The sequence below is a fragment of the Notothenia rossii genome (assembly GCF_949606895.1).
Source record: "Notothenia rossii genome assembly, chromosome: 10".
Lineage (NCBI taxonomy): Eukaryota > Metazoa > Chordata > Actinopteri > Perciformes > Nototheniidae > Notothenia > Notothenia rossii.
Window position 1 is genome coordinate 60618956 of NC_136908.1, and position 13797 is coordinate 60632752.

Genomic DNA, 13797 nt, shown 5'->3' on the forward strand with positions numbered 1-13797 from the left:
GCAGGAGAGGACTCTTTAAAGTAGAGACACTACATACTGATATACACCTGAACATCCTCAGGAGAGGACTCTTTAAAGTAGAGACACTACATACTGATATACACCTGAACATCAGCAGGAGAGGACTCTTTAAAGTAGAGACACTACATACTGATATACACCTGAACATCAGCAGGAGAGGACTCTTTAAAGTAGAGACACTACATACTGATATACACCTGAACATCATCAGGAGAGGACTCTTTACAGTAGAGACACTACATACTGATATACACCTGAACATCATCAGGAGAGGACTCTTTAAAGTAGAGACACTACATACTGATATACACCTGAACATCAGCAGGAGAGGACTCTTTAAAGTAGAGACACTACATACTGATATACACCTGAACATCATCAGGAGAGGACTCTTTAAAGTAGAGACACTACATACTGATATACACCTGAACATCAGCAGGAGAGGACTCTTTAAAGTAGAGACACTACATACTGATATACACCTGAACATCAGCAGGAGAGGACTCTTTAAAGTAGAGACACTAAATACTGATATACACCTGAACATCAGCAGGAGAGGACTCTTTAAAGTAGAGACACTACATACTGATATACACCTGAACATCAGCAGGAGAGGACTCTTTAAAGTAGAGACACTGCATACTGATATACACCTGAACATCAGCAGGAGAGGACTCTTTAAAGTAGAGACACTACATACTGATATACACCTGAACATCAGCAGGAGAGGACTCTTTAAAGTAGAGACACTACATACTGATATACACCTGAACATCAGCAGGAGAGGACTCTTTAAAGTAGAGACACTGCATACTGATATACACCTGAACATCAGCAGGAGAGGACTCTTTAAAGTAGAGACACTACATACTGATATACACCTGAACATCAGCAGGAGAGGACTCTTTAAAGTAGAGACACTACATACTGATATACACCTGAACATCAGCATGAGAGGACTCTTTAAAGTAGAGACACTACATACTGATATACAACTGAACATCAGCAGGAGAGGACTCTTTAAAGTAGAGACACTACATACTGATATGAACCTGAAAATGACTGACTTTTCAGACTTTTGGTTGCTTTGCAGTTGTTGAAAATGTGTAGGGAGCAAGTCGGGAATAATCCTATGCAGTCCCCACTGGAATCTAATTTTACAAATGTTCTGTGCAGTTAGTTCATTATTTTTCAGGTTCAAGTCACAAAGAAGCCTCAGTCCTTAAATACTCAATCAGATATCTCTACATCCGTCTAAGTGGCCCAAAATGTCACAAGCCATTACCAGGAAAACATAATGCAAACATTACGTCAGGAGATCTGGTTTTAACTTGGCAAACATCGATGGAAACATTGAAAGCTGCGAGTTCCTCATCAGTAATAATGACAGTGACCTCTGGATTACCTAACAACATAATGGGCTCATTAATAAACTGTCCAGAGGCACAAGCTATTTTCACAGGAGCCTGGAGGATGCTTATAAAACTAGGAAGAGGAAAACAGCAATGAAAGGTTAAGAATTGTATTTCTCTGCCTGCAGATTGCTAAGATACACACCATGTTCTTTTTCATTAAGTGCTCGTTAGATGAAGTCATGGCTGATGGATGTTATTATCTTTAATTATTAGAAGGTAGCCATTGTTCATTTCCTCTCGGTTTTACAGCAGAAAGTTGGCAGCACTGCTCTGATTTTGTTTATGGAGAAGTGTTGTGGAAAAAACGGACCCCCCCTGCCCCTCTTTACAGGGAGACCTTTGCTGGAGACTCTGATGTTTACATAATCAGTTGGTTATTTAGAGTCAGAGAGGGACTTCTGATGGATTCATTGTGCTGAGTGTGAGTGATATTATCTGAAAACTGGGTCAACTTTTGTCCATCCTTAATTGTCTGAAAATATTAGGGATAGGTAAAAATGCATCTATCTGTATAACATACTGTATATCAGATCAGGCAGTATTTGCTAATCTTCTGAGCCCCTAAAGGTGAAACATACATGTCCGGCAGTGGCTCAGTCAGTAGGGGCTTGGACTGTGAGTCGTAGGGTCACCGGTTCAAGTCCCCGACCAGACCTCAAATATGGGGTGTTTCTCAATGTCGAGTACGCTTGCTTGGTAGCACATGTCTTCCGAGTCACTTGCTTCAGAAGCGAGGCAAGAATACTTCCTGGCATTCGGAAAACGAAGAGTGGAACAGGCTAGCAAGTGTGCAGGTGTGCGTCATATGAGAGGCCCCGCCTTACATTTTCCGCCACAGATTTGGGGAAATTGGTCCGTGCGCAAAGCATTGTGGGGATTTTAAGACCGCGGAGTCTACACATGCGCAGCCTCGAAATGTCTCGCTACGAAGTACGCCGGGCTCGGTAGCATTCCAAGTATGCTGGACATTGGAACAGTCCTTCGGCGGCACTCGATGACGTAGTATGCTTGAAATAGTGGCTCTGCAGCAGCCTTCCTCGACATTGAGAAACACCCACGGAGTGTGGAATGCTACTTGGAGAGGTCCAAGTTCACCTCCTGCCCTGCCGTGGTGCCCTTGAGCAAGTCACCGGACACCCCCCTTCCCCCCTCACTCCCTATGGCTCCCCGGGCACTGTACAGTAGCTGCCCACTGCTCCTAGTACTAGACTCCTGGTACTAGGATGGGTTAAAAGTAGAGAACACATTTCACTGTGTGCTGTGTGACCATTACAGATGGGTTCATCCCTCCCATTCTATTCTACAATGAATGAAATGTTTGATGCTAATTAGTTGATGCATTTCACCAGTTATTGCGGTGGGAAAGGTCATTTATTTTTGTGCCTTTTTTTGTAATTTACTCTAGTTACATAAGCTTCTATGTTGCATGTTTGTACTGATGTATTTACTTGCTATTTTACATTAAAATTAGTTCTTAGCGTGACTTACACAACAGATGAAAAACAGCATCATGGCGGATTAATATAAAAGTTGTAAGAAATGTGCACTGTTAGATAAATAAAATAAAACATGGAAGCGTATATACAATGTATAAATATAATACATCCTTTTTATCCAGCCTAATTAAATGTGTGCTTTTTTGTAATGTATTTCTTTGAATTTGTTGGGGATAACACTTCTCTGTATCTGGGAGCAGTTGTATTCATCAATATTAAATCAAATAGACCCAACACAAATTGGTTTATTCAGAAGTACATTACGCTGCTTAACTTGTTGCGCGTATAAGCAGGATAGCTAACTAAGTTACTCGGTATACTTGGTTCTTGGAAGGAATAAAGAGTAAGAGACCTTAATTCAGGTGAAATCCAATTAAAATGTAAAGTAATACTTATAGAAAGGGCCTTTTTTACTAACCTCCTCAGACCTGCTGTGCTTGCAGTGACTCTCAGTGCTGGGACTTTCTGAGCAGCTTCATTCACCGCCTGCTCTCAGGTTTCTTCAGATCACATGACAGCTGCTGAGAGGTGAGAGATCCGGGTCAGCAGAAGTGTGTCTCAAACACCGATCAATCCTGCAACCAGAGAGAGAACCACAAAAAACGATGTATCACTGATTGATCGACAAACTACACTCGGGCCTTTTTTCCCTTTTTTGACATAATATACTATGACTTTGTTTGGCCTAGTATATAATGACATTCTTCCAGATGTTTTAAACATACGATACTCTGATTTATTTTTGCAAAACTGTATATCACGATTACATATTTCCACATATTGTACTATGATTTTTCTTTCAGATGTTTCGACATGACATGCAATGTTTTTTCGTTTCTTTTTTGACAACTTAACTGTCTTTCAGATTTTTTAAACACACTATCCTATGATTTCTTTCATCATTATATAGATTTGTTGAAATATGATATTCTTGCCTTGAAGACAGAAGAAAAACTCAATCTGTGAAATTACTTTTCTTGATACAACGACTTGTTTTCTGTGCTCGTCTGTTGCTTACTCTACTCAATGTCCACTTAGATAGCCCTGTATGAAAACTAGTAGTTTGAACTTTGCTTCAGAAACATGTAGATGATACCTGCACGATCACTGATGTGTCAACAGAGTCATGGTGGTCTGATATTTTTACTCCGCTGATTTTCTGAGAAAGTGAGCAATAAGCGAGTGGGAACTTTTCTCAGAAACCAGAAGGTCATCAGCTGCTTGGATATAAACAATAAAACCTTAACTCTTCACTGTCCAATAAATGGAAATTCACACACATGGAACAAAGGTTGGCGCCATTAACAGCTACAGTTCAGTTACTTCAAACATGGGTTACCAGAAAAGCTGTTCTTAGATTCATTACATGTGTAGCATCTTACAGACGAAGCCTTCACTCAGACTAACTAACTCAACCTAATACAATACATACAACATTTACTGATGGTTTCACACCTAACGTACACCTATATTCCTCTGATAAAGCAGTCTGGCTAGCCTACACACACTCACTTTGAACTAGGGCTGCTCAATTAGGGCAAAAATCATAATCTCGATTATTTGGGTCAATAATTGTAATTGCGATTATTAAATGCGATTATTCATTGACTTTGAAAACATCCATTTATTGGGGAAAAAAATGTTGAACAGTATGTTTTTAACAGTTGATTACCCTGAACTTCAAGTATAATTCAACTGAAAAAAAAAAAAAAAAAAAAGTAATAATAAAAAAATTATCGTTTTATTTCGATTACGTTGTTTTCGTAATCGTTGCAAGCCATAATCGTAATCGCGATTAAAATACGATTAATTGAGCAGCCCTACTTTGAACCTTAGTTATACTCTATTAAAAAAAGTGAATTAGTCACCCTTATATCAAACACAATATGACACATAAACATAAATACTGACGCACCATGCGCACCTATTCTCAAGTCTGTTAACACACAGTAAATATTGAGTTTTGTTTTGATGACACACGTGCACTTTCATCTTCCACCTTTTATGGACAAATGATAACATAGCCTTAAGAAAGTAATCTTTAAATGAAAAGACAACTCATTCCTGATTAAGCTATACCCCTGAAATATGGTGCGAATGAACAAAGTAAAGCCTGAGACACAGAGAGATATCATGTGGAGTCCTAAGAAGGCCACAATAGTCACATCCCAAGGTAAGATAAACCCCATCTATCAGCGCAGAGAACAGAACGATCACAGCGCTGCAACGGATCACTCCTCTGATGTCCGTCAGACTGAATCAGTGCTAACAGTCCTTCTCTCTGTGCTTTGATGATCTGTGCGAGGTGTCAGGAAGGGACAATGCTGAAGCTAACAGCTCTGTCAGCGTTTCACAGAAAGGAAAAAGATAGGTACTTTTCCAGAGATCATCCGGCTATGCTTTATCATTGCACTTCAGCACTTCTTGCTGCATTATCTGTATTTACAATATCTATTTCTTTCTTAAACTCACTTTTATGTCTTAATGACAATGTAAAGCACTCTGTGTCTCAACTGTACTAAATGATACAACTAAACTAACCTTAACCTTTGAGCTGAGGGCTAGCATCAACATGCTAACATTCTCATTGAAACATGCTGATGCTAAGCATGCCTGCATTTGCTAATACACACTAAAACTGATGGGAAGTGGATGAGATAGCTATACAAATTAACCTGATGGAGGTGCTCGAGTAAACTTTGAAGTTCCCCAAAACGTTCAGAATTGATCCTCTGGGAACCATGAATATCTTTAACGAATTTCATGGCAACAGTTGATAATATATGACAAATATTTCACAAAGAAAGTGTGTGTTTGCACTGGAGAAACAGTCAAAGGATCACCAAATGAAGTAGGAGTCATCCTCTGGGAACCATGAACGTCCTTCAAGATTTGGTCCAACATTTGACTTGGTTTAACTTGAACTTCTGTTTACCTCATCGATGTAAAGCTAAAGCCTAAAGCATACTTGCCAACCCTCCCGATTTTTCGCGGGAGACTCCCGATTTCATTGCCCTCTCCCCGTTTCCTCCCGGGGTCATATTTCTCCCGCATTTCTCCCGATTTCTGACAAAATCAGATTTAATCAGGACTGTTTCCACTCGGACTTTAATACAGCTACACCATTGTTTGGTTTCCATGGTAACACGTCTCTTTAGTAGCGCGCGCAACTGACAGTCTGAGAGGGTGAGGAAGATAGTCACAGAAAACAGAACAAGAATCGACAACTCTACCCCCTGCTCACTCCTTTCCATCAAGGATTATGCTACAGGCAGCAAGACAGTGCATTTACAACTACAATAAGCATGATAATGTTAATCTAATATAGCTCCGGCGACCCCCCCCCCCCCCCCCGCGGTGGTTTTGAAATGCTCCCGATTTCTGAAGTCTCAAGGTTGGCAAGTATGGCCTAAAGCCTTCCACTTTAACTGTTTTTGTCTATAATCTTTAAACACAATGGTTGTCTGCATACTTTCACTGTCAACGTTGTAGTATGTTGTGTCAGAAAACAGGTTTATTGAGTTAAATAATCCTGTTAGTGAGCTCATGTCTTCCTCAAACAATGTGTCCATTGTCCCGTTTGTCTCGCCACGAGTTCAAATATTTATTGCTGATAATGAGCTTGTTGTTAAACTGTGGTAAGATGTTGAAGACAACACTTCAGACTATGAAAAACAATGAGGGCCCAGTGTGGGGACAGGACAGTCAAAACAAGGAAGCTAAAAGCCCACATGGAGAGTCACAAGGGGTTTGTCAAGCAGATCAACATATCATACCACGGGTCGTTGCAATTGAATTGAATTACAGACTTCTTTAGTCGTGCATAAAGCAGAAAACAGAAAACTACCAGAAAAAATAAAACAATTGAGCGACAGAGAAGGAAATGTAACTTTAAGCTTCAGTTTGCACAGACTTATTTAAAGCAGATGTGTATCTCTGTAGTTAAAGGGCTGTATGAACATCTTTAAAGGTCCCATTTCTACAGATCATGATTCCATTGTTGAGGTCTACTAGAATAGATTTATATTGTTCAATGTTCCAAACTCACATTGGTTTCTCATACAGCATCTCTGTAAAGTATGTGTATTCACTCTCTGTCCTAAACGGCTTGTTGGAGCAAATAAGACTTTCTTCCCCCGGCTCCTTTCCAATGCTCAAAGTCTACATGTTTTGTTTCATGATAATTGCCATGAGGGAAATACAAATAAAACTATATGTCTGATCCAGCGCAGTGTGAATAATCATGTCATGGTTTCACTCCTGCATCTCTTCCTATTATTCTGGAGCTTTTCACCAGTACTCACACACTTTCCAACCCTCTCAATTCCTCTCTTCTCCTGCAACAGCTGCTGGATCCATTACTTTCTCCTTCTCTCTCTCTTAGACATAACAAGGCAGCACAGGAAGCCTTGATTAAAGCACTTCCTGTTTGACTGGCTCGGAGGCTCAAGGCGCTCGGAGGGTATAACTTTACCCTCATCGACCCCCAGTGAAGTGAACGGCCTAATTAGAGAAGTGGCTGCTGGGGAGATGTTTTGATTACAGAACAGAGTGTAAAGGTGTAGTGTAATGTGTGTGTGTGTGTGTGTGTGTGTGTGTGTGTGTGTGTGTGTGTGTGTGTGTGTGTGTGTGTGTGTGTGTGTGTGTGTGTGTGTGTGTGTGTGTGTGTGTGTGTGTGTGTGTCCTTAATTTAAAGAGTCCTCTCCTGCTGATGTTCAGGTGTATATCAGTATGTAGTGTCTCTACTTTAAAGAGTCCTCTCCTGCTGATGTTCAGGTGTATATCAGTATGTAGTGTCTCTACTTTAAAGAGTCCTCTCCTGCTGATGTTCAGGTTCATATCAGTATGTAGTGTCTCTACTTTAAAGAGTCCTCTCCTGCTGATGTTCAGGTGTATATCAGTATGTAGTGTCTCTACTTTAAAGAGTCCTCTCCTGCTGATGTTCAGGTGTATATCAGTATGTAGTGTCTCTACTTTAAAGAGTCCTCTCCTGCTGATGTTCAGGTGTATATCAGTATGTAGTGTCTCTACTTTAAAGAGTCCTCTCCTGCTGATGTTCAGGTGTACATCAGTATGTAGTGTCTCTACTTTAAAGAGTCCTCTCCTGCTGATGTTCAGGTGTATATCAGTATGTAGTGTCTCTACTTTAAAGAGTCCTCTCCTGCTGATGTTCAGGTGTATATCAGTATGTAGTGTCTCTACTTTAAAGAGTCCTCTCCTGCTGATGTTCAGGTGTATATCAGTATGTAGTGTCTCTACTTTAAAGAGTCCTCTCCTGCTGATGTTCAGGTGTATATCAGTATGTAGTGTCTCTACTTTAAAGAGTCCTCTCCTGCTGATGTTCAGGTGTATATCAGTATGTAGTGTCTCTACTTTAAAGAGTCATCTCCTGCTGATGTTCAGGTGTATATCAGTATGTAGTGTCTCTACTTTAAAGAGTCCTCTCCTGCTGATGTTCAGGTTTATATCAGTATGTAGTGTCTCTACTTGTACATGATAACGTTATGTTCAAGAAGTAAACATTGTGTTTGTAGACCATTCACAAAAAAGGATAGAACACACTACAGAAAAGGGAAGACCTTAAAAGCATTAAAGGGTCCTCTTTAAAACACCACTACATGTACAGAGAAGTAGAGAAGTACAGAGTGTCTGAGAGGTCAGAAGGTGAAGTAAGATCTCTCCCGCAGCGATGGTATTTTTATCCTCCATTCATGAGTCACTCTAAAGTCTGCTTTTTAAACACCAGGGAAGCGAGCGAAGCCGAAACACGGCCAAGTCAAACACTTGAGGTTGAAACCAAAGGTTCACAGAGAGCTCCACAACCCTGAGCCTTTCATATCGTCATTCAAAGGTTATTCATTATTTATTAATTAAACTGACCACATGGGGTTTGTGGTTTGATGATTAACTCTTTGCCCACACTGACGTCTGCATGCCGGGTAGAAAAGCTGTTGAACACATGAACTCTCAGTGTAAGTTAAAAACTAGTAGCAAATATTAAATTCCCAGTAGTAATATTTCTAGTTGTTTATAAAGAAAATCAACTAAATTCAAGTTTAACATATTAGATTATAGTGCAGCAAATGTTTCCTTATTTTTAAAGTTAGAACAATTGGGATACTCATTCATGCAAACTGTTTCAGTCTTTTACGCAAAATAATTTTTTTATTTTTGTGGAAAAAACATTAGAATAATACAAAGAAAGGAAACTGTACAGAATGTATTAAACATGCACCAAATGTATACCTTTCCCTCAATATTACTACTTCATCTGATGAATTTTCTTGAAATATTGTCACTATGGAATAGATTTTTGTTTTTAAACCCTGACTGTCCTTGTGTCATGGCGGCTCTACGAGTCTAATAATAATGGCTTTAGAAGAAGGAGGTGATTGGCATTGTGACCGCTGACAACAACATCTATTTGCAGCGATTTCTATTCTGTATATCCCCCTCTCATAATCACCTCGCAAAATAAGTGTTGCTTCATTATTTTGGACGAGTAGCAGAAGCACACCCCCTGTGAACACACGTCCTCTCACCTCATCGGCTGATAATAGCATCCCAAATGGCACTTTAAAAAAAAGGGTTACATCACACACTAATCTCTTTTTGTTCCATGCACTTGTGTAGTGTTTTTTAGGTGCTGAACACACACACGCCCCCACAATAACAATCTGCATGAGCTCACTGTTTATAAATGGACACATTGTGCAGTGTCGCCTCTGTGTCACCAGGCAGGATATGCCCCCCCCCCCTCCCTGGTTTCTGTCTCTTATCCTCCCATCGTTTCGCTGTCTGCCGCTTTACAAATGACCCGCTGCTGCTTTTAGTTTGGCCGCTGTCTCTGCAGGTTACCCATGAGCCCCTCTGACTGCTGGGCACAGACACACTAGGAGGAGATGAGGGGAAACAAAGGAAGTGTCCTTGTCACCTGTGATCATCTGTTGAGACAAAGACAGCCCACATATACAGCTGGTATGACAACGTACTGTACACACAAACACTGATGAACAGAGGGATAAGGAACCCAGAAGTCATAGAGGTGGAAACGTATTTCATTACAGAATTATCTTTTTTTTCTTTATCCTGCAACTGGATGACTAACGGGAGGGCTACCTTCTACACATTTTGTTTGTTTTTCGGATGTATAAACTGTCTAATTGTTGAAATAGTAGAATAAATAAGAAAAAAAGAAACCTGAAAAAGGGGAAACACTTCAGTTGAAATATCTTTATAAAGTATTGTTAGCTGTTTCCACAAGTTGTATTGAACTTCATGTGTACAATAAATTGGTTTACATGTTGTCTAAAGTGGCTCTGGAACAACCTGGAGCATTAACTTAAACAAAAAAAGATGGACGTTAGACAGTTTACTAATGAAATACACCAGGGAGGTGCATCATGGGAAATCCATTTGTGAAGATCACCTATGAAATGTCAGGATATTTTGAACAATTATTCCTGGGTTTCCTAATAAAACTTTTCCTACTAACTAGCCCTTTAAAAGGCCAGTGCAATCTGAATACATTCTCAATACATAACAATTGATATTTTTACTAGGAATACATTTTAAAAATCACGTTAATGTCAGAAAAATATTTTCGGAGATTACATTTACAAGCTTTCTCTTTAGCCATTTTCAATGTGGTTGCCATGTCAAATTTGTATGGTTGTTTTTATGAGTGCAAACTAATTATCAATGTCATTTGCATGCCTCAAAACACTCCTGGAAGGACTAGTAAAAAGTGTTATCGAGTTGAATTGAATAAATGCCTCTTAGCTTTGTGTCTTGTTTTGTAAGCATGAAAACAAGGTGAAAATAATTAAATAAAAAATAAACTTTGTTGAACTTGACAAATGGTTTTGCAAAAGTAAATAAAAAGAACAGCTAGTCATGTGACATATAAATGGTTTCAGGAAAGACACAAAACGTATCTTTGATCAGATGGTTACTTCCTGCAGTGTTACAGTAGTAGTAACTACTGAAGACCTATCTTTTTACATTGGCTTATGTTTCTACTTGAGATGTGTGTGATGTGTTCTGTTCTTACGTTTGTTCCTTTCGGGACTCTAATGGCGAATTTCCACTACAGCGCGGTTTAAGCGTGCCGTGCCCGGCCCATTTTTAGTTGCGTTTCCACTCGGCGTAGTTCCGGCTAACGGGTACTTTTTCACAGTTTTCTGGCTCTCCAAAATTGAGGTTCTTTCCGGGCCAACAACCGGGCTGAGTGTGCTAAACTAGTGAGAGAATCCCCGTTAACTACAACAAGATGAACATATTTGACCGTGATTTAATTGTAATACACGTTTCTAAATGATGCCGAAGTAACAACATACTGATACCGGTTAGTAAAAACCATGAATTAATGCTTTGACAAGTCTGCAGACAGACGGCAGGCCAAACACCTTTTAAAATGCGTGTTGTCTAAATGGAGATCAGCTAAGCTAACGCAGTATATGCTCCGACCGTCCACACTCACAACAACGGCCTACAGACATAAATAAACCAGCGACTGTATTCTCCATGACACAGACAGTCTGTGCTTTGTACTTGTTTAACATTTGTCTAGTTTCTGAACAGATATGAGGAGCTGTGAGCTCTGAGGGCTAAATGACTATTATTATTATTATATATACAGTGAAAGCACGTTTGATACCTGAGGGAAGGGATTGTCCTCACTGTGGGAACTGAATGTGCCGGGGATCGTTCGGCTGTCACCCAGGAATTCCAGGTCTGGAAGTCGTCAGGAGAAACCAGTCAAAAGGTGAGCGGCCTGCCATTAATCTGCAGCTCCTGAAGGTTCAACCCTCTATACGGGTTAATTTCTCCTCCTCTCAAGCTGTCATTTCATCTCTACGACTGGTCGTCACGCTGAGTGGTTTCTGTTGAGTCCTGTTTAAAGACTTTAAAAGGGTCTACTTTTTTTTTAAGATAAACATTTTAGCTGCTAATGCATGTTCACTACTCGAATGGCAAGATATGATCTACTCACCAGGTGCAGGCAGTGGTGTCAAGTAACTCAAGTACTGCACTTCAGAGAGATACTTGTACTTTACTTGAGTTTTGCTACTGTGTACTTCCATGCAACTACAATTCAGAGGTATATCCAGTATTTTATTTAACACCTTCAATTACTTGGCATATTTGAGTTAACAAGATGAAAACTGCACAATGACTACTTTTACTTTTGGTTCTTTAAGTATATTTTGATGCTCATCATTCTGTACTTTTACTTGAGTAACATTTGCAATGCAGGACTTTTACTGTAACAGAGTTTTCCTACACTGTGGTATTTCTACGTTTACTTCAGTACAATATATGAGTACTTCTTCCAATACTTCAGGAGTATTTTGAAAACCTAATAATAAGTAGAAGATGGCGCCAACCATGGCTGAGGTTCTTTTTTCTATTCAGTTTTATCACGCAGCACACCATGCACTTTTAATCTGGGAATTATATGCTATCGTTTTTAATCTTGAAGTTTTGAAGTACGACAAGAGCCACTACGATGCCTAAGAGAAGACTACATGTACACTGGAGTTTTTTTTTAAAGTAAGGCGAACTGAGGTCTCACTGAGGAATCATATATAGTAGATTAAAGTGTGTGTGTCGGGCAACCTTTCATCTGACTCCTACTGGGTTACAAGCCGCAGGGAGTCTTAGAGGAGAGGAACAGCTGCTACAGTGATCAGTGGATTTACTTTTGTGTGCACAGACACACAGACACACAGACACACACACACACACACACACACACACACACACACACACACATACACACACACACACACACACACACACACACACAGTGCACACACACAGCGTACAGAGAGCTGCTCACTGTTTTCATTGTAACCCGATTAAGGTTACACATTCCAAACATTACATTAGTAGTGTAAACACTTTTGCCGCTTACAAAGTAAATATAACCACATTGCTGCGACAAAGCTGGAATACTCATCAGTGTCATCAGTCATGAGGAGCATACCAACATGTGGTAGACATTTTTCATTAAATGTTTTCATCAAACATAAATATTCAAAACATGCTGGTGATTCAAGCTACTCGCAATTTGTATTATACAGGTTAGTTGAAAACTTTATTCTGATTGGCCAATGTTGACATTGCAGAGGTCTGTTATTTTTCAACAGCAGACCGTTGCTAAGGATAACAGATTGTTGCTAAGGAGGACGCACTGATCAAGGGGCTACAGTATGTTAAGTCGGGTCGATTTAATGTCCGCTATGAACAACATTCAACAACTTTCCTTTTACCATTTACTTTTTGAATATTCATTTTTATATTTATATATAGTTGTTGTGTATATATTTGAAGACAGACATGAAGTAAACACTATAAGGAACAGCAGAAGAAGACAGGAAGTAAACATTAAAGGGAACAACAGAAGAAGACAGGAAGTAAACATTAAAGGGAACAACAGAAGAAGACAGGAAGTAAACATTAAAGGAAACAACAGAAGAAGACAGGAAGTAAACATTAAAGGGAACAACAGAAGAAGACAGGAAGTAAACATTAAAGGAAACAACAGAAGAAGACAGGAAGTAAACATTAAAGGGAACAACAGAAGAAGACAGGAAGTAAACATTAAAGGGAACAACAGAAGAAGACAGGAAGTAAACACTAAAAGGAACAGCAGAAGAAGACAGACAGGTTAGTTTTCTTCTTACATTAATGACCGCTTTGCTGCAGACTGTTCCTTACATAACATTTAGGCCTTCAGTTATATTCATATGCAGTTACAGAACAAAGTCAATGGTCAGCTGTGCACTGTTTTCAACATTTGTGTCATTTTCCACACACTTTTCTTTAAGCAAACATCATAAATCTTACTGCTGTGACTA

General features: G+C 39.6%; 1 protein-coding gene across 1 annotated transcript in view; it reads right to left on the reverse strand.

Moving 5' to 3' along the window:
- Positions 1 to 3143: 3143 nt before the first annotated feature.
- Positions 3144 to 13797, reverse strand: part of asb13a.2 (ankyrin repeat and SOCS box containing 13a, tandem duplicate 2) — a 63917-nt gene continuing 53263 nt past the window's right edge. Inside the window, exon 7 of the transcript XR_013803452.1 lies at positions 3144 to 3507. The gene's annotated coding sequence lies outside the window, so the exon portion shown is untranslated. The remainder of the gene's footprint in view (positions 3508 to 13797) is intronic.